General features: G+C 47.1%; 1 protein-coding gene across 1 annotated transcript in view; it reads left to right on the top strand.

The window, feature by feature from the left end:
• Nucleotides 1-1,402: 1,402 nt before the first annotated feature.
• Nucleotides 1,403-23,861, top strand: part of FAM181A (family with sequence similarity 181 member A) — a 32,035-nt gene continuing 9,576 nt past the window's right edge. Inside the window, exons 1-2 of the mRNA XM_030558854.1 lie at nucleotides 1,403-1,438; nucleotides 5,071-5,163. The gene's annotated coding sequence lies outside the window, so the exon portion shown is untranslated. The remainder of the gene's footprint in view (nucleotides 1,439-5,070; nucleotides 5,164-23,861) is intronic.

Raw genomic sequence — 23,861 nt, 5'->3', positions numbered from 1 at the left:
CCCAGGCTGACAGCAGGTTGAGTGGTTCAGCTGGCCTGCTCAGCCCACTGCCAGCCTGGGGTTCCGTGGGGGTCCCCAGGCCGGCAGCAGGTGCTGAGTGGGGCCGATGGCTGGTATCCCAGCTGGCAATAGGGCAGCAGCCGGAACCCCAGAGCAGTGATGGGCTGAGCCGCTCAGCCTGCTGCTGCATACCATCAAAAATCAGCTCACCTGCCACCTTTGACACGTGTGCTGTAGGTTGCCGACCCCTGCTTTATACACTAGTAAGGAGATGAGCATATTACAGTTGTTGGAGGGCTCTTATCAGGAGTAACAGGCTATAGGAAAGTCAGTCAACATTTTTTGTTTCTCTGATGAAAACTGGCCCGCTCCCTGCCTCAAACCAAACCTGTCACTAATAATTGTCAACAACTTAATTTTCTGTTTTTGGCTAAGATATTGATTTTTTTTAAAAAAAAATATTGAAATTGGATTCAGGATTGTTAGCAAGAATTTTTGGCAAACAAAGTTGTTAAATGACAATCTAAATGGCAACACAGTACTGCTTTCATGCTTGGCTCACCCCCCAGCCTGCTTGTCCAACAGCTGCAGTAGAGGAGGAGATAGGTGGAAAACTGCAGGACCCCAAAATCCACCTCTTGGGGTGCAGAGTGGCAACAGCAGCAGCAAACCCTCAGGTCCAATCACACGCCAATGGGCACCACCTCCAGCCTTACGGACCATGGTGAAGTTAGCACAGCATCTGATCTCAGGGATGGGGCACCCATGGAGCCACAGCAGCTCATCCTGCCCTGTGCAGCTCCCCCCGGATGAGATGGATCGCTGGCAGCTGCCAGCCCGGGGGAGAGGCGCTCCCCAGCTAGGGTGGCCAGATCCAGATGTCCTGATTTTATAGGGCAAGTCCTGATATTTGGGGCTTTGTCTTATATAGGCACCAATTACCACCACCTAGAGTGACCAGACAAAGTGTGAAAAATCAGGACAGGGATGGGGGAGGGGGGGTAGAAGGAGCCTATAAAAGAAAAAGACCCCAAAATTGGGACTGTCCCTATAAAATAGGGATATCTGATCACTGTACCCCAATCCCCTATCCTGATTTTTCACACATCTGGCTAACCCCAGCCAAGCCCTGTGTGACATTCCAATCCTGGCTGCCTGGCGAGGAAGTGAGTTACTTTCACTTTCATTCCTCAGCAGGCAGGCAGCCAGCCTCCTCCCCGCACATATCCCCCAGCACCTCACCCAACCCAGCCCTGACGGAGGGGAGGGAGGAGAGAGAGAGGGGTGCTCCTGGGGAGGAGGGAGAAAGGAGGGGGTGCTCCGTGGGGCAGGGGGGGAGAAGAATGGATGTTATGGGGGACAACAAAGGATACTGGTTCCAGAGCCACAGAGCCTGCCCCACCTCACCTCAGCTGGGGGGAAAAAGTCACACTCACAGGTGAGCTCCTTCCCCAACCCCTACCCTCTCCCCTTCCCAGAGACCCAAGCAGCCAATCCCATTCCTCAGACTGTGCTGCATTCGGCTCTCTCCAGGACCCAGCAGCCCTGCTTCTACACTGTCTGGGCTGCCTGCAGAGTGGTGCCCCCAGGCAGAGTGAGGCCCTACGCGGCTGCCTATTCTGCCTATGCCTAAGGATGGCCCTGGTTCTGTCAGCAGACCAGGGGGCAGGAAAAGCAGCAGCTACTGCTAGAGCCTGGACAATCACTCTGCAAATCACTCTGCAGTGGCTCTGGCAGAGAGAGTTACCGGTAGCTCCCCCGTCCTGCCCTGACCGTGGCTCTCCCTTCCCCGCCCTGCCCTACTCACCCCTCCACCTGCAGAGCATGGCTCTCCCTCCCCCACCCTGTCCCATTCACCCCCACATCCCTAGAACCCAGTGCTCCCTCCCTCACCTTGCCCCAGTTACTCACCCCTAGAGCCCAACTTTCTCTCCAACGTCCTGCCCCAGTCACCCCTCCACCCCTAGACCCTGCTCAGCTGGCAGGTGAAGGGTGCTGTAGAGACCAGGGAGTGATGGGGGGTGGGGTCTTAAGGAAAAGCAATGGAGCAGGGGGCGCGGGAGGATCTGGCACTCAGTGTCCAGTTTTCACAGATTTAGATAGTTGGCCATCCTAGTATTGTGTGACGCTGCCCCAGTTAAGGACATTGGCCAAGCCCTTTGCACTGGAGTGAATCTCCAATTAAAACTACTATGTCCTCTTCAGACAGTGTTTAAACACAGCATGGCCCGGATTCAAGACAGCACTAAAGCCTGTGCTTAACTTTAGCATTGACTTCCATGGGATTTACACACGTGCCTAAAGGCCTATTGATTTAATAATAAAGTCAATTTCAGTAGATCTCAAAGGCCTTCACAATCTTTTAATGTATTTATCTTCACAACGGTCCTGAGAGGTAGGGATTATCCCCATTTTAAAGGTGAGAACCTGAGGCCCGGAGATGTTAAATAACTTGCCCATGGACATACAAAGTCCATGGCAGAGCAAAGATTTGAATCTGGGTCTGTAACATCCTAGGCTCATGCCCTAACCACTGGATCATCCTTCCTCTCCAATAGAGCTTAAAGTTAAGCACATGCTTCAGTGCTGACCTAACTAGTACCACACATAATTAAGGGCTTTCCTGAATTGGGGCTAAAACAAAGTGTACATGTATAATTAAACCTCTTCCTGTATTTCTCCTTGATGGGAGGGAAACCATTTTCTGCCTCTTCAGCTCCCCCTTGGGTTACAGCATAGCTCAAATGGCTGAGGCCTGGTCTATACCTGAAACTTAGTTAAAGTTGAGCTGTGTCACACAGGGTTGTAAAACAAATCAAACATCCCCCTACGAGCTGTAGTTAAGCCAACCTAAGCTATGGCATAGACACTGCTAAGCTGACAGAAGAATTGGTCTGTCAGCCTAGCTACCACCTCTGGATGGGGTGGATTTACTACAGCAACGGAAACCCCCCTTCTGTTCCTGTAGTATCTATGCTATGCTACGTAGTGTAGACATTTCCTTCATGCATTACAGGCTTTCCTCTGACTCATGAGGTGCAGGCCACGTCTCAAGCCAGGATGGCAGACTCGATGGGCCATTGGTCTCTTTCAGCTTGGCAGCTTTTGCATTCCTGTTGGTTTCAGCAAAGAGTAATGGGCATAAATTGTTTTAAAACCTTTCAGTGGGGTGTGTAAATTGGAAACAGGAACTGTTACTATTTTCTCACCATAGATTTTCGGATTGTCTTCCAAATATAATTTAGATTTCAAGAATAACAAAAGCTACGGTCATGTCATAGCCTGTTAAAATGTTTTGATAAGTAAAAGCAGAAATCGCCCTCTACTGGTTATTAATAGGAACCATAATGTTTTTCATAACAGTGCTTGCTGAAAATGTCATGTTTTAAAATGTATTTATTAGGAAAAGCCGTTTTAGGTGCAGCATCAAGATGCAGGGTACACATCTCATAGTCAGGGGTGCTCAGACTGTGGATTATATCAAGAGTAAGGTAATGAAGTCTGGCTAAAATATTCAAATGTGTGTAACCAAAAGTTATTAGATATTACAGTAGCACTTGGAGGCCTCAGCTGAGATCATTGCGCTAGGCACTGTACAAACACATAGCATAGTAAGATAGAGCCCCTGCCCTGAAGATCTTACAGTATAGATAAAGGAAATTCTATCACCCCCATTTTACAGAAAGACACTTGAGGCACAGGGAGATTAGGCTGCTTCGGAAGTCTGTGTCAAAGACAGGACCTGAATCCAGAGCGCTCAACCCCTAGGTTTGTGTCTATTAGGAATCTAAATGAAAGAAGGCTGGTATCGAGAGCTGCTCAGCCCTTACTAATGAGATGGAATGCAAGCCCTGTTAGTGTAACCACCTTGGTGTGCAGATTGACACAGCAATATACTTGCTGCATCTCCACTCTACAGTCCTGATGAGACAATGTGCGTCCTGAAGAAAAGAAAGCAAATGCTGAATAAATGTTGCAGCCAGAAAAGTAGTGGATTAAAATGGGTTTCCTTTGAAAGGATTCAAATCAACAGACATTTTAAGTTACAATGAGGAATTGCTGGAAGCACTGCCTTCTCCCGATTAATAGTTGAAGGTAGCATTTCGTGAGGGCCTTTATATGGCTCTTTTAAAGCATTTTTAAATAGGGCCCCAGTTCTACAATCAGATCCACCTGTCTTCGCCCATCCCCATTCACTTCAGTGGGGCTCTGTGTGTGCTTAGTAAATTTGATTGCAAGATTGGGACCTTGATAACTATTGCAACAATAACAGCCTGCAATCTGTACCAGGTACATGGAAGGAAAAAAACAAACCAAAAGATCCAACACTCAGCTTTGGACTTGCAAAATCCTACTTGGCTGCTCACCTCGGGCAAGTCACGTTTTTATGAAAGACAAATAAAATATTCATTTTTTCTTTTATCATCAATCATCATCAATAGAAAGGATCGATGTGCAGATTCTGTACTTGGCCACATAAATATTCATGACAGTTTTATTTCAGCTTATTGAGTTCCCTCTTTAAACACTTCATGCTCTACACAAATACTTTTGATGGATGCTGCTGCTGTTCATCTTCACTTATGTGCAGATGCTTGCTGGAATTTACCACCTGTATCTTAAACATATGAAGCATTAACTCCAGATATAGGTGGGTTGTGCTTGCAATAGAATGCTCCAATCCTGCTCCTGTTAAAATCAATGGCAAAACTCCATGGAAGCAGGAGTGAGCTCAGAATTGTTATATCCCAAGCACTGAACTCAAGTGTATAATCAGAATATTTAACTGTATATTCACAAAAGGGCCTAATATAGGCTCTGTGTTATGCTAACTTTCTTTGACATTTATATAGCAGACTTTGGGCCTGATTCCACCTTCAATGTGTAAACCAAACCCTTTGATTGGACTAGGATTGTGTAATTGGGCCCAATCCTGAAAGGGATTGAGCATCTTCTGCAAGACACTGAGCACCCTCAACTCCTATTCAACTCAGTGGGACTGAAGAACATTCAGAATTTTGTAGAACTGGGCCCTAACTCTTTGTATACATTGTTTTGTTTTACCTGCAGTGGTTTCTGGTGTTGAGTATCCTTAAAAAGGCAGAAGTGCAGCAGGAGAATATCCCACCTAGCATTAATGTGTGGAAACTGGAACAAGAGGAGGTATTTTTCATTGGATTCATTTTACATAAGGATGAAAAAACATGTCTGCTTTTGTGGAGGGAGCAGTGGTGTTTCTTTAAATTGTTGGTTGCATTCTCTGAAAGCCACCCTGGGACTATTGTAACAGAAGAAAATAGTGCAAACTTTAGCAACATCAATACAGACGACAGTCCCAACTCCCAAGCTGGTCCCTACAGTGCACTCTAGTGGCAACATATCGTCAAGGTCAATGACAGATAAGCAGATAGAAGCTTAGATCAGGAGCAATGTAAATTGTACCCAGACAGTCTGAGCATCCACAGTTCCAGTGAGAATTGTCAGTGTTCAGCAGCGCCTCTGAAATATCAGGCCCAAAGTGCCTGACTCTGATCTCAGTGAATCGGAGTTATTAAATCAGGCGTGAGTCCACTGAAGTCAATTGAATCACAGCTTATGCTGGGGTGAAATCAGAATCAAGCCTCACAGTGATGGCTAGTGGTCAGTTTCTACAGGTGAATGGTGGCCAAGATTACGTTGTAAAGTGTATTCTTCCCTCCACCCCAACCAAAATCCTGGAATAGGATTTCTATCTAGACTTTGCATGATGGTGCTATTTCTGATGTGGCTGATTATTGAAAAGAAAAAGATCTGGAGCAAGTGTTTTGCCACACTTACTCTGTTCCACTTTGGGCCTGTTTTACTAGACGCAACATATATCCTGTACCAAACATGCACTATAGAATGGCACACTCATGCCTTCTGAACATCACAGATGACAGCATCTCAGGCTATGTGGCAAAGGCCCGGAGAATGGTCCTGCCATGAGGGCAGGGGACTGGACTCGATGACCTCTCGAGGTCCCTTCCAGTCCTAGAGTCTATGAGTCTATGAGTCTATGAGAATGTGAGGTTTTGTGTCTATATCAATATAAATGAAACAAATATTTTTTTAAAATGTGTCTTACAGGCAAGAATATTTTCAATTTGTTTTTAACCCTTCTGAGCACTGATAGAAAGTTATAAAGCCCCTGTAGCATCTAGGCCTCTATTATGCTGTGCTCCAATCCCCCAACAAGGGAGTTTTGTCTCAGATAACAAGCTTATAAAGAGTTCATGGGGCACCAGCAATGGAAGGTTGTTAGGCCAAACAGGGCAGTGAAACTAACAGAGAAATGTTTTGCTGGGCTGTGGATCAAAGTAGTTGACATTTCCTAATAACTGAGATGGAGGCAAAACTCAGAACATGGGCAACTGGCTGGTTCAGGATAATAAGAATGGGATCTATTGCCCTTCAGTTAGGTCTCCAGTTTGCACCATATCCAGTGACTGAAAGCTGTCATCAGTGTGGTAGCTGGTCTGGTATGAGTTCAAGTTCTCAGTTGGCAGGTGTCCCTATCAGCAAATCACTCCTACAATTGGTATTAAAAGATAACCTTGTTGGCAGTCTCAGCAATGACAGCAAGGACTGAATGATCTATGGAGACTCCTTCCACAGAGACATCCTCTCGCTCCACAACAGGGTTGAAGAATACTGGGGGCAGGGTGCAGGACCATACACAGCCATGGCTATTCTGTGGATACAGACAAGACCTCTGTCTCTGAACAGAGCCCTTCATGAGCACTAAATTCCCATACCCAAAAAGGGAGCTCATCAGTATCACACATGACTCAAAAGAGAGCTTCAGGCATAAGGCACATGTTCTCAAGGAGGAGAAACAAGCTGGGTTTTAGCGATGAGGAAGTGATTAAGGTCCAGGTTTCTGCCCTCTCGGTGGACGTTGGTGACAAGATACTGATGACAACAAGTAAAAAAAATAGAAGTGTCATTTGAAAAAAAAAGTGGGAGGAACCAATGATGTTGCTGGGATGAGAGGCTTCCCTGGTCCCTCAAGCCCTAAAGAAGTGATAGCTGCTCTACCTACTAAATGGGCAGCACTGTGATATGGAAGTGCCTGGAGCGGATCAATGCAATTCATATAAGCAGCAAGAGCCAAATATTCCTACAGCGTGTCAGTCTCTGGGCTTCCATTAGTGCTGCTGGGCACAAGAGTATTGAAATTCAAATTGTCAGAGTGACAGTTTCTTTTTCTTTCCCTTTAGTAGTATTATAGCACTGACATTTGTGCAGCTCTGGTTAAAATTGTCTCAGCAGTTTTTTATCCCCTCCTCCTCCCCTTCCCCTGGCTTCTTAACTTAAGTACAACAGTTGACTTGGGGCTGAAATTTAATGTGTGTCCCCCCAGCAAAAGCAATTCTGAGTTTGCAAAGAGCTATTTATAGATAGCTGTTGACAAAGGAACAGCAAAAACCATTTTCCCTCCTCAGCAGGGGTGGTGGGAGGGATTCTTTCCTGATGGGAGGGCATCTCCTTCCCCTGCTTTTAACTGTCCCCTCACTCTCAAGCTACCTGTCCCAGCCAGCAACAATGGTCCATCCAACTGCAGAGGAATGGACAGAACTTGATTCCCTTTGGAGCCTCTCCTTCCTTGTACCATTCAGGGAGAGCAGGTCTTTCCTCCTACCTCAGGGAGATCAGATTTCTGGTTCTGCAGTTCTTTTAGCCCTTGCCTGCCCTAGAAGGTGAGAGAGCTGGGCTGCTGGTTGAACCCAAATAGCAAGTGTAGGCTGCGGTGTGCTACCATTAAGCCTCTGGGCAATTTTTTTTATAGTACTGAAGCACCGTACTAGGATACTGAGCCTGTATGCCCCTCGGGATCCATTTCTTTGTTTAAAACTATACCCAGGCAGACAATAAATATAATGGCTCTAACTATATACCATTCCTTCTATGAAACTTGCTATTCCACTTAAAGATACAGTGGCTTTTCTCTCTACTATTGAGATTCAATTATATTTTTTTTAAAAATAGAAATTGTCAGCGTTGTTTTGAGTAGTGGGGTCCTTCCCAAGTTCTCCTGTATGGTTAATGGTGCTGGGTTTTATTTCTCTGCTTGGATCGTGGTGTTGGAGTAAGCCCTGTGCTCCTGCCTGCCCCCCTTGGCAGCTGGCACCTATGTGCTGATGCCCTCCTGCCCAAGTGCTGGTGCCCTGTCCCTCACCCAACTATGGGGGCGGGTGCACATGATTCTGTCCCTATCCGGTGCTGGGTGTCTCTGCAGGACCCACAGTGGCTGAAAGGTGGGACCAGCCTGGGTTGGCTGACAGGGAGTCACGTAAATGGCCACCTGTCCTGGATAACTGGGGACATACATCGTGTGTCACTGCGATGTGGTCCCTGCACACCAGCCCCGCCCGGCCGGGGGCCCATTCACTGTGTGTCACTGCGCTGTGGTCTCTGCACACCAGCTCTGCCCAGCCGGGTCCATATACTGTGTGTCACTGCGGTGTGGTCCCTGCACATCAGCTCTGTCCGGCTGGGCCCATACACTGTGTGTCACTGGGAGAGAAGAGCTGTTCCTGCTCCCTCGCTACTGGCCCAATTCCAGGTGCTCTGGCAGCCGCCTCACCCCACCTCTGCTTCCCACTCTTGCCTCCATGAGACATTGTGGGGATGGAGAATACAGAGGGATGGAAACATATCAGCCTCTCCCCCAGATATTTCCATTGCGGGGATGCTAGCTGCCACAACCACCCTGGTTCTGCTGCCTCAGTTAGATCCCGCTGCCCTTACTCATTCCAAATAGTACTTTATTCCCCTCTCATGGGGTGTACAGACCCCATGCCGCCTCAGTCACTAAAGAGCTAACAGGGAGAGCAGCTGCCTTCTCAGCTGGGGCTTACTGGGGGCCCTGCAACAAGTAAGGCTGCTGATCTTAAGGGAGAGGTGGCTGCCAAAAAGGCTGAGGACTCACTAAGGGCAGTGTCCTTCAGCAGCAGACTGGCAGGAAGATGCCTAGGTACTTGGACCTCCAGAAGGAGAGGATGACAGCGCGTGAGTCTGGGGAACACCCTACTAGAAGGGTGTGGGAGGAAGCCGTCCAGAGGAACAGTAAGGCATTTGGACATGCTGATTCCAATGGCTTCGTACATGGTCTCTGGATAGGAACCTAGAGGAAGGAGTGGGCCTAGGTTCCCCTATTGACCCCAGTAGAGGGATTATTTATGTCTGTAGAGCAAAGGATCTGAACCCCGAAGAGGCTGGAGACTGTCAACCCTTTGCTAGGGTCGCTGGCCTCCTGACCCACTAGACTCTTCGCTGCCCAGAGAGAGGAGAGACTATTAATGATCTGGCTCAAGCCTTAGTGAGGAGCTACCAGACAGAGGGCTAAATTGTGATTGGCTGAACAGAGGGGAAACTGAGGCAGACGCCATAACACCTGTTCAGTGGTTGTGTGGAGGGGCTTGCTAACAACTGAAAGCAGCCCTGGGCATCCCCAATTGTCTCATTGAAATCAGCGAGACTAAGCAAAGAGTAAGACACTACTCCACAGGAGTCACAATCTAGGACAGCGAGATCTGTGATAATTAAGGAATTTGGGCTTATGGCCACAGCTATACTACATTAGTTCTGTAGTATAAACTGATAGAGTACAACAGAACCACAATGAGTGAAGGGGATGAATTTGACCCACTGAGTCAATAAACATCAAATTCATTCATCCTGTCCCTGTACTACCTTTTGCAACTGCTATGATCCATATTACTCACTGATGTCATTCAGAGCTAAACCAATGTGCTACATGTCAGTGACATGCAGGCGCGAGAGTCACACTCACCTGCCACATGTCCATGAAACGTAGCATTGGAGCTGTTTCTATGGCACAAACAGAGAACCTTCCTGGAAATAGAGCTTCTCCTGCATGTCAAGGGATTCATATGGAAACAGCAGTTCCCATGGTGCCTCGTTGATGACCACAGGACTGGAAGCATTCTCATATGCTGATGTAATGACTTACACTACACCTGCACAGACACCAGGCCATTAGCCAAGATCAAACCTTTGACCTTCTACACCAGGAGTGGGCAAACTATAGCCTGCGGGTCGGATCTGGCCTGTGAGGGCTTTGGATCTGGCCCACAGAATTGCCAGTCCCATGGTGCAGTGAGGCTAAGGTAGGCTCCCTGCCAGCCCTGGCCCCGCGCCGCTCCCAGAAGCGGCTGGCACCGTGCCCCTGTGGCCCCTGGGGGAGTTGGAAGGCAAAGGGCTCTGCACATTGCCCTTGCCTGCAGGCACTGCCCCCTGCAGCTCCCACTGGCAGGGAACGGGGAACTGCAATCAATGGAAGCTTTGGGAGTGATATCCACAGGAGAGGGCAGTGCCTGGAGCCCTCTGTTCCCCCTCCCCTAGAGGCTGCAGGGACGTGATGCTGGCTGCTTTTGGGAGCGGTGCAGGGCCAGGGCAGGCAGGGAGCCTGCCATAGCCCTGCTGCGCACCGTTGCCACTCCAGAGCTGCTCAAGGTAAGTGGCACCAGGCCAGAGCCCACACCCCGAACCCCTCCTGCACCCTGCACCTCACCCCCCTGCCCTGAGCCCCCGTTACACCCTGAGCCCCTCCTGCCCTAAGCCCCCTCTCTCACTCCACACCCCCTCCTGCCACCCAACCCCCTGCCCTCAGTCCCCTCCCACACCCTGTATTTCCACCTCAACCCTCTGCCCCAGCCCTACCTTCATGGCCCTGCATGCAATTTCCCAATCCAGATGTGGCTCTTGGGCCAAAAAGTTTGCCCACCCTTGTTCTACACCAAGAGCACCCACCTGTGCAACTCAAGATAAAGTAGGAGTCCTTTAGTGGTGTGACAATAGCAGGCTTTATGGTTGCTGGGGTCAGCTACGAGAGGGTGTCATGGTCACATCCAAACAAGGCCAGTGTATATATCCTTCCCCTGTTGGACAAGCTTGGCCCAAGCACCTGTTGACTACAAGTATTCAAGGCCCAGCAGCAGCTCCATCTTGTAACAAGCCATCTGCTCGGTTACAATGAGATAGTTCTGTGACTGAGAGGCAGTCTCAGGACCAGTGCAGATTGCAATGGCTTGTGCCACTGGCCCAGTGTGGGGACAAACCTGAACCTGAAACCCCAAAGGGCAAAGCCAACAAGAAGCTGTGGTACAGGAAATGTTTTTAGTTCTAGCCAGTGTTGTAGCTTGGAGGATGCATTGAATTGATTTGACAATTATACTTTTAATGTTCTACTTACCAGGGAGACTAGGACAAGTCTAAGTGGTAATAAAGGAGTGGCCATGGTTGTTCTCATTTATATGATGGTAGTGCATACTAGAGGCCCCAGCCAAGATCAGGGCACAAACACACAGTCAAAGACAGCTCCTACCTTAAAGAGTTGTCATCGAAACACACCAGGCAGACAAAGGAAGTGCAGTTCTCCCTATTTTACAGCTGGGAAATGGAGGGATTGAGTAACTTGCCCAGGGTCACACAGGAAATGGGTAGAAGGCTGGGGATTGAAGCCAGCTCTCCTCAGTCCCAGTCCATTGGCTTAACCATAAGACCATGCATAATAAGTAACACCTATGTGCCAGTGTGCTAAGGACTCTAGAAATACAGCAGCTAGCCAATATTTGCTATTGTCAATGCCTAATTCTGATACTGCTCATTCCACCCCTCCAGCCTTTTAAACAATGGTTCTGTTGGCACATTTAGAATGGGAAATGCACCAGGGTTACCCTGAGTGATCTACTGGCTTTCTGGAAAATAGCTAGAGGTACCTGATACATAATAGATTCTCCAACTGTCGCATGGTGGATTCCCAACGGCAAGCGGATTTCCTAAGTGAAATCTGGTGCACAGCTTGATAAAGCCAGGTCATTGTGCAGCAGTCACAGCAGCTTTAAGTCTTGTTCCTCATGAGGTATGTGATAAGTGCTAACTACCAGGTAGAGCAGAGGTAGGTAACCTATGGCACACGTGCTGAAGGCGGCACGTGAGCTGATTTTCAGTGGCACTCACACTGCCCGGGTCCTGGGGACTCTGCATTTTAATCTAATTTTAAATGAAGCTTCTTAAGCATTTTAAAAACCTTATTTACTTTACATACAACAATAGTTCAGTTATATTTTATAGACTTATAGAAAGAGACCTTCTAAAAACAAAATGTATTACTGGCACGTGAAACCTTCAATTAGAGTGAATAAATGAAGACTTGGCACCCCACATCTGAAACATTGCTGACCCCTGACGTAGAGAAACATGCAACAATGAACTGTAACTCCAGCCTGGCACTAGAAGGCTGGACTAGAGTATGTTTACCAGTCTTCCTATAGAGAAGATGACAATCACTCCGCCAAACGAGGAATCCGCTCACTGTTTATCATTCTTTGGGAACTTTATCATATAACTGGATGGCAGCAACAGATTCCGTTTTGCAGGCTCCTTTATTCTTTAAAACCTCAGGTGTTGGCAATGTTTATGTCCCCTAACTCTGGCTTTGCCAGCCTTTCAGCATGTCACATCATCCCTCTCAAATGTCAGTGCATCTGCCACAAGCCAGGGGAGTACTTTTCTTGGGATAGATCATTTAACTGACTGTGAAGCATTGCAACTCTATTGGTAGCTACGTTGGGCAAATCCTGCGGTCAATGGGACACCTAGTGAGTAAGGCCAGCAGAGGCTGACTCTCATATTAAGCCAAAACATTTGTCACGTCTTTTGGTTTTCTTGTGAGACTGAAAAAAATCAATAATATTTCAGTAGCTAATATCATAAAATGGTGAAACATGTATGTGTCTGGTACAACAGAGCCGTTCTACTCAATGGGGCATGTTCTCTGCTGATGTGAATTGCGGTGGCTCCATTGAAATGAGAGCAATTTCTGAGAATCTGGCACTGTAAAACAAAACTAAGCCTAAACAGTCCCAGACTCTAGTACAAGCAAAGGGGTCGAGTGTTTCACCCTGGACTGAAGAGCTGGGATAGGAGTTTTCTTTACCTGCTACTACATACGTGAGACAATAACCCATGGTAGGTAGGTTGCAAGAATGACACTGGTGGTTCTGTTTCTGGCTGAGCATTGCTATCCCAGCTCTGGTTAAGAACTAGGTGAAGGTAGAATATGAGAGCAGAGCAACCTGCATGAAAGGAGATGCCCTCATCACTACAATCAAACTCTCTATTTGACATTTATTACTGTTCAAAATAACAGGGAGTGGAGGCGATTAGAACAACTTTGCTTGTAGATTAATCACTTTTTTAAAATGGTGTTTGAAGGACTATCATTTTAAGGCATATTGGGCCAGATCCTGCATAGATATTTTTAAAAAAGGAGATGGATGTCTTCAAGACCCACACATTGAAAATGGAGCAAGAGGCAGCCTGAGGCCTGTGTTGTGCTGGTGGTCAGAACAGATGATCACACAGGTCCCTTCTGGCCTTGCAATCTGTGAATGAAAGAATCTTTCATTCGGATCCTGTTCACTTCTTGCTGCTTCTAGCAGCATTTTTCTAGTTATTTCTCCCAACAGGAGCAATTTTTTCTTCTACAAAAGAGCTGCTTTGCATCTGAGGTTACAGTCCGTGGTTTCACATAAGGAACCCCACCGACGGCCATGCACAATTGCCATCCATGGCATGTCTCCTTCCCCTCCCCACATTGTACAACATAGAACAAACGGGTAGCATGGGATGGATGTTTGTTCTATGGTGTGTAGGGGGAAAAAAGAGATGTTGTATGGATGGCAAGGGGGAGGGCCAAATCCTGGATCCTAGCCTCAGGTGCTCAGCAGCTGTTTGGCTAAAGAAAGAGTTACTCTGGCCACAAGGGGGCACAAAGGGGGAAACACTGCCTGAGAGGAACAGGGCAGGGAGCAGGGCTGTGTGACCTGCAGCAATTCATGCAGGATGCAGACTGACAAATCTTCAGAGTTACCTCTTTGCTCACCCTTAAGCCCCTTCCTCTTCCACTCTCTGCAGGGTTTGCCTCATTGCTGGTCTAGTGCCCATGGTGCATTGCTTTTTCTGACTGTTGAACTGGGGCCTTTAACTGCTAAAATGCAAAATCTCCAATTCATGTCAGATCTTTAGCCTCTGCTATAGCTTTTCTTTGCATCCCTGCTGCAGTATTGTCTCTTCAACAGAAACCACCTGCAGCATCTGTCACTTAATTGACTCCCTGATCTTGCAACATTTATATAAGCTGGAATTATGTAAGCCAACCAATATTTGTGGCTGCTGCCACCCCTGCCCTACTTGTTTGTGTGGAGAAATAGAGGGTTTAAGCCCACACAGGCACCAAAAGCAGAATGAAACCAAAATCAGGTTTGTCTTTAAAAATGCATTTGATTTAGCTGAGGTGATGAAAGCCTTGAAGAGATTTGCTCCTGTCTATAGAGTGGAATGCTGGATGTTGCTTATTTCCTAACAGGTTCTTGCTATAGATTTTTCTGTCCATAAAACCAAAATTGTCCTTAAAGAAACAGCTGTGTTCTGCCTGTAGCCAGCAGAAGAATGGCATTAGTCACATGCAGTCCAACACGTAGCACAATTGTAAAGTTCACTCTATGAGACTGACAGCAGCTATTCATATCAAATCATTCCACCATCTGCCTGAATGGCAGGCTTCTGGGTAGCAACCACCCCCCTCCTCTCTTGCTCTCTCCCTTCTGCCTCCTAACAGCCTCAGCATTTAGCAACTACTCTGTCTGCCCCTAAGTGCAGCAAACTGGGCAGCTGAATGCATAGCGGTGATGCTGGTTTGAGCAATGCCGATTGTGAAATCAAAGAAGAAAGCTGCTCCCTGGGTTAGAGCCAGGTTGCTGCTATCCTGTGTGGGAAGGTGACCACTCTGAAAGCCTGAGAATATCAGGCACTGCAAATTGACCAAACCCTCTCTCTCTCACTGTCCCCCCTTCCCAGTCCTGAATGTTGGGGAGACAAAGAAATGGAACTCTGAGCCACATCTGGCTTAGGCTCTCCCTGGCTCAGTGCTTTAGCCCCTCTCCGCCAATCATTCAGGCCCAATACATGGGCCTCGTTTGTGTGTTCTTTGCACACCTTGACTGCTTGTTGATTTAACTGGGAATTTGGAGTGTACAAAGAACATATGATCAGACTCTTAATGTCATGGAGGGAAATCCTTGCTAAAGCCCAAGAAAAAGGCCGGAAGACAGCAGAAACAACATAATTCTACTCCATGGCAGATGGCAGGGATAGGGCATTTGTGCAGGGTGCCCACACCCCGGTACACCTCAAAATACAGTGTTCCGAGGCTCTCCATAGAATCCCACCACGGAGCCAATGGACCTAAAACTGGCTCCTCATTGTCTGTGGAGACTAGTTTCACCCCTAGGCTGCCATCAGGGCCAGAGTGAGGCTCTGGAGAGTCTTTCCCAGCAGCTCAGGATCTCTCCAGATTGCTCAGGCCGTGAGTTGGCCCCGGTAGCTTCGGCCCATGTGAGCGTTCAGACAAACATACACAGCTATGAAGTTCACCTAGGGAATATTTATTAAGTTAGCAATTTCTAGGTTCTGAGAGCAGAATCAAACTGAGGCCATCAGTAAGGAAATGGGGGTGGGGGGCTGTTGCTACTAGGGCAGGTAGGTTAAAATGCCAGGCCAGAGTCATACTGCCCTCTTATTAGGAATTGGTGGGCGGGGAGGAGGAAGGAAAGCAAGGTCTGGTTCTGAAAGCCTCAGCTGGACATAAGGGCTGCAGCCTCTGTTCCTGCTTCTAGTGCATTTGACTATCAGGAAAGAAGGAGGAAATATTCTCTCCTTTAATATGCCCCAGAAAGACTTTGGTGAAGCTCATGCTTTTAGCATCCACAAGGTACTTCAGTCAGTAAAACAAATACATGGGAAACCTTTAAAGAAGGGAAGGGACAGGCTATCCGTGCTTTTACCAGGAGTCAGAATGGGCTAACTCTATAGACCAAGATCCATGATCAACAGGATTTTACTCTCCCACCTATGGCAATTTTTTCTGTATCTCACCGTATACCTGAAAGTGGTGAAATGGGATTCTCTCAAGTAACTTACATGAGTTCAGTATCAGAGGGGTAGCCGTGTTAGTCTGGATCTGTAAAAGCAGCAAAGAATCCTGTGGGCACCTTATAGACTAACAGACGTTTTGGAGCATGAGCTTTCGTGGGTGAATACCCACTTCGTCAGATGCATGCATGCATCTGACGAAGTGGGTATTCACCCACGAAAGCTCATGCTCCAAAACGTCTGTTAGTCTATAAGGTGCCACAGGATTCTTTCCTGCTTTTACATGAGTTCAATATCTCTCAGCATTATTCACCTGTTGTACAATGATATAGGGGCTAAGGGTGTCCATAAATGCTCCAAAGGGGAAAGAGGGGATCTAGCAGGAAGGAGTCAGTCACACTGATTCATATATAAAAATCCAGTGTGCAGGTCTGACCTAAGAACCACTCAATACCAGCTGGCAAGGGGGGGGCATTGTTCTATCAGCAACTTCTCTCAGGCGTGACAAACTCACTACACCTAACATATTGCTGTCATAGCATTTATCTATAAAGAATGTTGTGTGAGGTATCAATTGAAAGCCAGTGATGCACTGGTGATTAATATCTATATATGTATTAAACATTAGGTGAGGCATTATGTATACCTACTTTTATTATACTTTAAAGTCTGTAATCAAACAAAGGAAGAAGCAGGTTTCTTCCAGATGAGAGGGAAGGTAGTTATCTCTCTACCATATGGAAATTAAGTATTGTGAGCCAAAAACAATGGGAGCTACATTTGCCTATAACGTCAACAGGAAAAACTGGTTGATGTGGGAATGAGAACTCAGTATGACACCAGCACATTGGAGAACAAAAAGGAATGTATTTCAAAGGTTTATTGGACTATAACAGGGTACAACAGTGGTTCTCAAACTTTTGCACTGGTGACCTCTTTCACATAGCAAGCCTCTGAGTGTGACCCCCCCTTATAAATTAAAAACAATTTTAAATATATTTAATACCATTATAAATGCTGGAGGCAAAGCGGGGTTTGGGGTGGAGCCAGGGCCAGCTCCAGGCACCAGCGGAGGAAGCACATGCCTGGGGTGGCACATGCTAAGGGGCATCATTCCATCCATTCTTGGGGCAGCACAGTCTGAAAGGCTTTTTTTTTTTGCTTGGGGTTGCAAAAATGGTGGAGCCGGCCCTGGGTGGAGCCTAACAGTTCACAACCCCCATGTGTAATAATCTCATGACCCCCTGAGGGGTCCCGACCCCCAGTTTGAGATCCCCTGGGATACGAGGACAACACCCCATTATCTATTTCACTGAGGAACACGCGCAGTGGAGAGGGATGAGTGATGAACAAATGGGTCCTAGACTGAGTGAAAACCAATTTACTCTTCAGGAAGACTTTGAGGGTGAGAAACTGCAGCATGTTAAGCTTTTGTCTCTAGAGAGCATGTTATACTTTTGTTTTATTTGTAACTATTTCTATTTCTATTATTCTTACTCAGTACCCACTAGAATCTGCAAATAAGTGTCCTTTGTTAACAAACTTATATTTGTTTTCACCATAAATAGGTTGCAGTGCTGTGTTGTTATAAAGGACCTGCTCCTGAGATGTAACCTTCCAGGTGTATGTACAGTGTCTCTTTGGGGGCAGCTTTCCTGGTAATTACTGGGAGTGTCTAGTGACAGAGATGGATGCTCTAGGGGGATGATTCTGGGGAGTTCAATGGTGAGAGTGTCAGGGAACTGAAACACAGCTTGGCACCAACAAGTGTCTCTTGCTGAGCTGGTGGGAGTGCTGGGAGAAGACGGGGGGTGTAACACAGTGACCTATGGTTCTGAACACCCTGAGAAAGTGTCTCAACAGGTTAAAACAGGGCCTGCATTGTGCTTCAAATGCTGACTCTGGCTCCTCTTGTAGGATAGTAGTTTACTTTGAGACTGTAAAATGCATTATATACGTCAGGTAGGTAAGGATTCATAATACCCATTTTATAGATAGGTAAGTTAAGTGATTTACTCAAGGCCACAGAAAAAATCAATGTCAAATCCAACCCAGGACTGACACCCATCCCATGCTTGAATCACCAGATCCCACTTCCTCTCTTTCCACAAGGGCACTTTGTTCTTTAACAGATACACCAAATGCAGAGCACACTATTAGGCTTTCCACACAACAGGTTGGGCAAGCTGTTACATGTTTAGATGAGGTTTAATGCTGAGCCCAGGTCAACCCTTCCCCCAGAGCCTGACCTCCACAGCCCCCTGGGGAAGGGTTGCTAAAGGACTGAGGGGAAGAGGTACTTCTGTGTCCCATCTTTCTTCCACCGGGGGGTTTTCATGCTCCCCATTTGTGGAGGGAAAGGGGATGATTTAGGGCTGAGAATATTTAGCAAAGCTAATGACTTTAGCAGCTCTGTGGCCACCTGTTACTTCTAAGTTCGAAGGCCCCTTCTGCAAGAGACACACACAACCATGTGTAGTGAAACATTTTTTTTTAAATTTTCCATCCGTATTTAATAGAGATGCAAAAGTGATGTTAAGCAGGCAGCCCATAGGGGACCTTTCCTGATTGTTATGTTCTTGTTATCCTGACTGCAAACAAAGAGACCTTCAGTGTGGCTAAATTAACACTACCAATGAGCCATGCGATGCCGAATGGAATTTTGACCCAAAAGAAAAGAAAATAAGATTGAGATTTTTCTATGAATTTGGCCTCCAGTCTTTCAGTCAGTTATAGAACTGGCCCAAAAAGTTGGACATTTTAATATCAACTAAATTTTTTGATTGAGAAATATGACAAAATTTCCAGGAAATTTTTAGCCAAAAAAGTCTGTTTTTTGTATGGGGGTATTTAGCTAACTGTAGTCATGGCTAATGTCTGAAGGACGCATTTTGATTTTCTTGTATCACAACAGCTAAGATGTTGCATTACCTCTTTATCAACATTCAATAGTTCACCCTTGTACTACTAACATGACAGGAAACGATACCGATCTTCGTTTTACAGATCTTAACACCCCTGTGTATACCCATAGTGCTGTGGCCCAAAGCAGGGTCTTGTTTTACAGGATGAAAATGAACAGTGGTTAAAGACAGCTCTGGGCTGCACAACAGTGGTTTCCATTCAGTCAATAGGTTACTGGGAGGGACATAGCAAGTTTAGCTCCTCTCCCTACTCACCAAGCCACACCTCACCCTTCAAGCCATAGAGCGGGGAGCATCTGAATAAAGTGACTTGCACATCAAAGGAAACTGCTTTTATTGACACTGAACCTTTTAAATGACTCAAGGTCCCCCACCAGTAAGCAATGTGGTACAATGATTTCAATAGGATACTCGCATGGTTAAAGTTAGGCTGGTGTTGAAGTACTGAAGGCCTCTGTATGTATAGAGGTAGTGGGAAGATTTGCTGTGGAGACAGCTAAAGCCTGATATAGTTTAAAATAAATGACACTTTAGAAACTCTTCTCCCGTATTTCCACGTAAGAAAACCCGCTCTTCCCTTCTCTCCTTGCTTCAGCTTTGAAGCAAAGGCTACATGGTTGAGAGCCTGGCTGTAATTTTAAATCTAATGTATGTATTCTCATGAATTACACAATCTTGCATCCTGAACATTCCCAGGAGAGAGCTGTCGAGGGTGACATGTCAGATATGAAGTGGCTTTCCAGCTGGTCCCTGTCTGCATGCTGGGAAGGCATGTGGAGACATTTTTTCAGTTGCTGTACTAGTGTGTCACTTTCACAGTGGAAAATGATGTATCATTCTTAAGCCGTTGCTGGGTGGACACTTCAAAGTGCATTGGAAACTCAGAGAGAAGTGCCCTATTGTTAATTGTTCCTTTCACACGTACATTGGGATGAACATGGTTAGAGCAGAGAGGAACAAAAGGGCTCCGGTGGCCTCTTAGAGAAAACCCTATGCAGCTCAACCTGAGTCTGACCTTGAAAGGGTTTTAAAAATAAAAATCCTGCTCTCCAGTCTATTCCCCTTAGGATCCCTATTGTTATCCAGCTGCAGAGAAATGGGGTACCAGAGCAGCAGACAAAGCCTCTTCACCATGAACTACCTTCTGCAGCAGCACAATAGCTGCACAGGGGAAAGTGTTAGTGGACAAAGCTCTTTGATTCTAAACCCAGCTATATTAGAAAGGGCCATACACAATGGAGCAAATAAAGGGCTAGAATGGGACGTGGGCCATGTCTACACTACAAAGTTATGTTGATGATCATCCATCACTGTAATTAAACTGCTTTTGCATGTTCACACAACGCTTCCTGTGAGGATGGAGCATGTCCACTGCTGGTACTCTTATATCGACAGAGAGAGCAGTGCTCCATAAGTAGCTATTCTACTGTGCAACTCACCACCATCTAGTGGTGCTGGAACACTTTTTATAGTGGGGGAGCTGAAAGCCAGCAAACTATCCCCAAACTTTTTACCTTGTGCTCCCCACCCCAGCTGAGGTCAGGAGCAGGGCTGTGTCTCCAGGAGAGTGGGACACAGACAGGGGTAAGGGGGCTGAGGCTGGGGCCACTGTTGGGGGCAGGCATGGGGCTGGCAGCTGGCAGCCCATGTTCAGGGCTGGCAGCCGGGACCCCTGGGCATGGGGCCAGCAGCCAGGACCCCACATGCGGGGCCAGCAGCCAGGACCCCGCGTGTGCGGCCAGGCACGGGGCCGGCAGCTTGGACCTCACAGAAAACCTGGGGGTGCTGCAGCACCCCCCGCACCTCTACTTCTCGCACCCCCCTCCATCTGCTGTTGGGTATTCTGGGAAGGGTTCGCAGGGCTTCATGGTGGTGGGCTTTTCGTCCCATTATTCCAGGGGCTTCTGATTTCATTTTGTGCCTCTTTTCAACAGCCCCTTTAAACTGTGTGCCCACCATCTCTGACTCAAAGCATGGATCCTACACTGCTCTCCAGTATTGTGGTGAGCATTATGAATACAACACAGCTGACCCTGCAGTGTTTCATGTGTTGTGAATCTGATAATGAATCCCCTGCTGGGTGCTATGGAAAGAAACAATTTAAGATTGCCTTTGGCATTCATGGATCAGCTGCACACAGTGAACTGTCAGTTCTGGGCATGAGAAACAGGCACTGAGAGGTGGAATTGAATTGTGATGCAGGTCTGGGAAGATGAGCAGTGGCTGCAGAACTTTTAGATGTGTAAAGCCTCCTTCCTGGAACTGTGTGCAGAGCTCGTCCCAGCCCTCTGGCACAGGGACACCAGAATGAAAGCTACTCTAATGGTGGAGAAGTGCGTGGAGATTGCTGTGTGGAAGCTGGCAACTCCAGACTGCTACCGATCAGTCATGAATCAGTTTGGAGTTGGGAAGTCCACCAGGGGGTTTTAGTGATGCAAGTGTGCATCACCTCCAGCTATAAAGGACTGTGACTCTGGGCAATGTGTGGGAACTAGTGGATGGCTTTTCAGCAATGGGATTCCTGAACTGCAGTGGGGTGACAGGTGGCACGCATATCCCCATTTTGGACCTAGATCACCTTGTGACAGAGTACATCAACAGAAAGGGCTATTTTTCAATGATTTTGCAAGTTCTGGTGGATCACCGGGTCGTTTCACCAACATCAATGCAGGAAGTGGGGGGGTAGGGAAAGTGCACTCATCTTCAAGGAACACTGGCCTGTACAGAAAGCAGCAAGCAGAGACTTTCTTTCCAGACCAAAAGATTCCAATGGGGGATGTGGAAATGCCCATAGTGATCATTGGAGACCCAGCCTACCTCTTGTTCCTATGGCTTGTGAAGCCTTATACCAGAAAGCTTGACTGATTCAACAACAGGCTCAGCAGGTGCAGACTGACAGTTGAATGTGCCTTTGGACAACTAAAGGCTCGCTGGTGCTGCCTTTTTGTCAGGTTAGACCTCAATGAGGAAAATACTCCCATCATCATAATAGCCTGATGTGTGCTGCATAACATTTGTAAAGCTAAGGGGGGAAATTTTCTGCAGGGGTGGAGCATTGAGATGGATTGGCTGGCTGCTGATTTTGAGCAGCCAGATACCACGGCTGTTAGAGGGCCTCAATGGAGGACTATTCAAATCAGGGAGGCTTTGAAGGAGCATTTTGACAATAAGCCCCAGTAATGTGCCTGTCTGTAATGTGTTTAGCCAGGCATTGTTTTCTTGCACTGTAGTATGAACCTTGTAATGGTTGCTGTGTATGCATAAATTTTACAATGCAAATGCACCGATTGCCACTGTGTATGAATTTCAGCAGCAGCAACCATCATCTGTGGGACACGAGCATAGATTCCTTATCTTTCTATAAGTACATTTTTTATTCAACAACGATACAAACATGGGACATGAAAATGAAAGACATATTTTCAAATGAGGCTTTCACAGTTGGGTATATGTCCAGCTGTCATTGTGATACATGTCCTCTAGGTGGAGTGCATGGGGTACTGAGACAGCCTGGGAATATGCAAGGAATGTGGGGGTGGAGAGTGGGGAGGGAATGGAAGGCAGTTCTTATGGGCTGCAGGGGGAGGTGAGAATGGATGTGTTCTGTCTGCAGTTCAGTCAGGGTCCTCAGCATGTCTGTTTGGCCCAGTAGCAGTTGTATCATCTGCTCCTGCTCCTGTTTCCTCTCCTGGCTATCCATATATAATTTCTCATTGATAGCCTCTCTCCATGCTCTCTGCTTGCAATCGCACCTCCCTGAACATGTCTTCCTTATTCCTGGTTCATCCTCCTTATCTGGAGCCACTCAGCCAGTATGCAGGAGGAGACAATCAAGGGCATAACTGCAGAAGCTAAAGAAACAATAAACAGAAGCATTATTGTGAGTGCACTCAGAACCTTGATTCAAACAACTTGTTTCAGAGGGGAGTTCAGAGGGGTATCACTATGAGCACCTGAGGTATCACTGTGGCACCATTTTCCACAAGTGTGGGCGATAGCAGCTGATATCTCGTTCCTGAAGGTAACAGAGGATGCAAGTGTGCAGCTTCTGCTTGCATGTGGCTGCTAACTGGGTCCATATGCTGCTCACCTGTGTACTGCTTTGTTGCCTACAGAAGTAATTGCCAATTGGTGCGGCAAAGTTTCCTACAGCAAGGGAAGAAGCAAGACAGCCTCCCAAGAAACCTTCAGCAGAAGATTGCAGAGTACCTCCAGGGAAGTTTCCTAGAAATCTCAATGGAGGATTCCTGTGACATGCCATGGTGCATCAACAAACTTTTCCTCAGGGACCCCTCTGCCTAGCTACTCAGGGGAATGAAACCAGATACAAATGGTGTTGTGTTGGTTATTTCAATCCCTCGTCTATCCTGGTTAAAAAAAGGAGACCTCTACCTCATGTCTCCCTGCAGTATCAAAGCACAATGAATACTTACCAGAGCTCCCCTCTTCTGCAGCAAGTGTGCCAGAGTCAGAGTGTGGGACTGGCTAGACCCCTCCAGAGTTAAGAAGAGGTCCTGGCTCACCAGCCATGGAACATTCCTGTCGCCTGTCCTCCAGCTCTTTCCTCATCTACAACGTCATCCTCGGACTTCACTCTGCTAGCCACTGTCTCCAGCACCTGCCCCCCAAAGTATCCACGGGGCTCTTAGCAGTGGAGTTGGGGTTGCTGCAGAGGATGGTATGCAGCTCTTTGTAGAAGTGGCATGTCTTTGGTGATGCACAAATTTATGATTGGCCTCCCTTTCCTTCTGGTACGCTTGCCTCAGCTCCTTGATCTTAGCATGGCACTGCTGCATGTCCCTATTGTGCCCCTTCTCCTCCATGCCAGGAGCAATCTGCCCAGAAATATCAAAGTTCTTGCAGCTGGAGCAGAGCTGTGACTGCACAGCCTCCTCTCCCCACAGACCCATCAGATCCAGCAACTCCAGTTACTCCAGGCAGGCATGAGTTTGTTGC

Source organism: Gopherus evgoodei, chromosome 4 (genome assembly GCF_007399415.2).
Source record: "Gopherus evgoodei ecotype Sinaloan lineage chromosome 4, rGopEvg1_v1.p, whole genome shotgun sequence".
NCBI classification, from domain to species: Eukaryota; Metazoa; Chordata; order Testudines; family Testudinidae; genus Gopherus; species Gopherus evgoodei.
The sequence above is the reverse complement of the archived record's forward strand: the minus strand, read 5'-3'. Positions and strand labels throughout refer to the sequence as shown.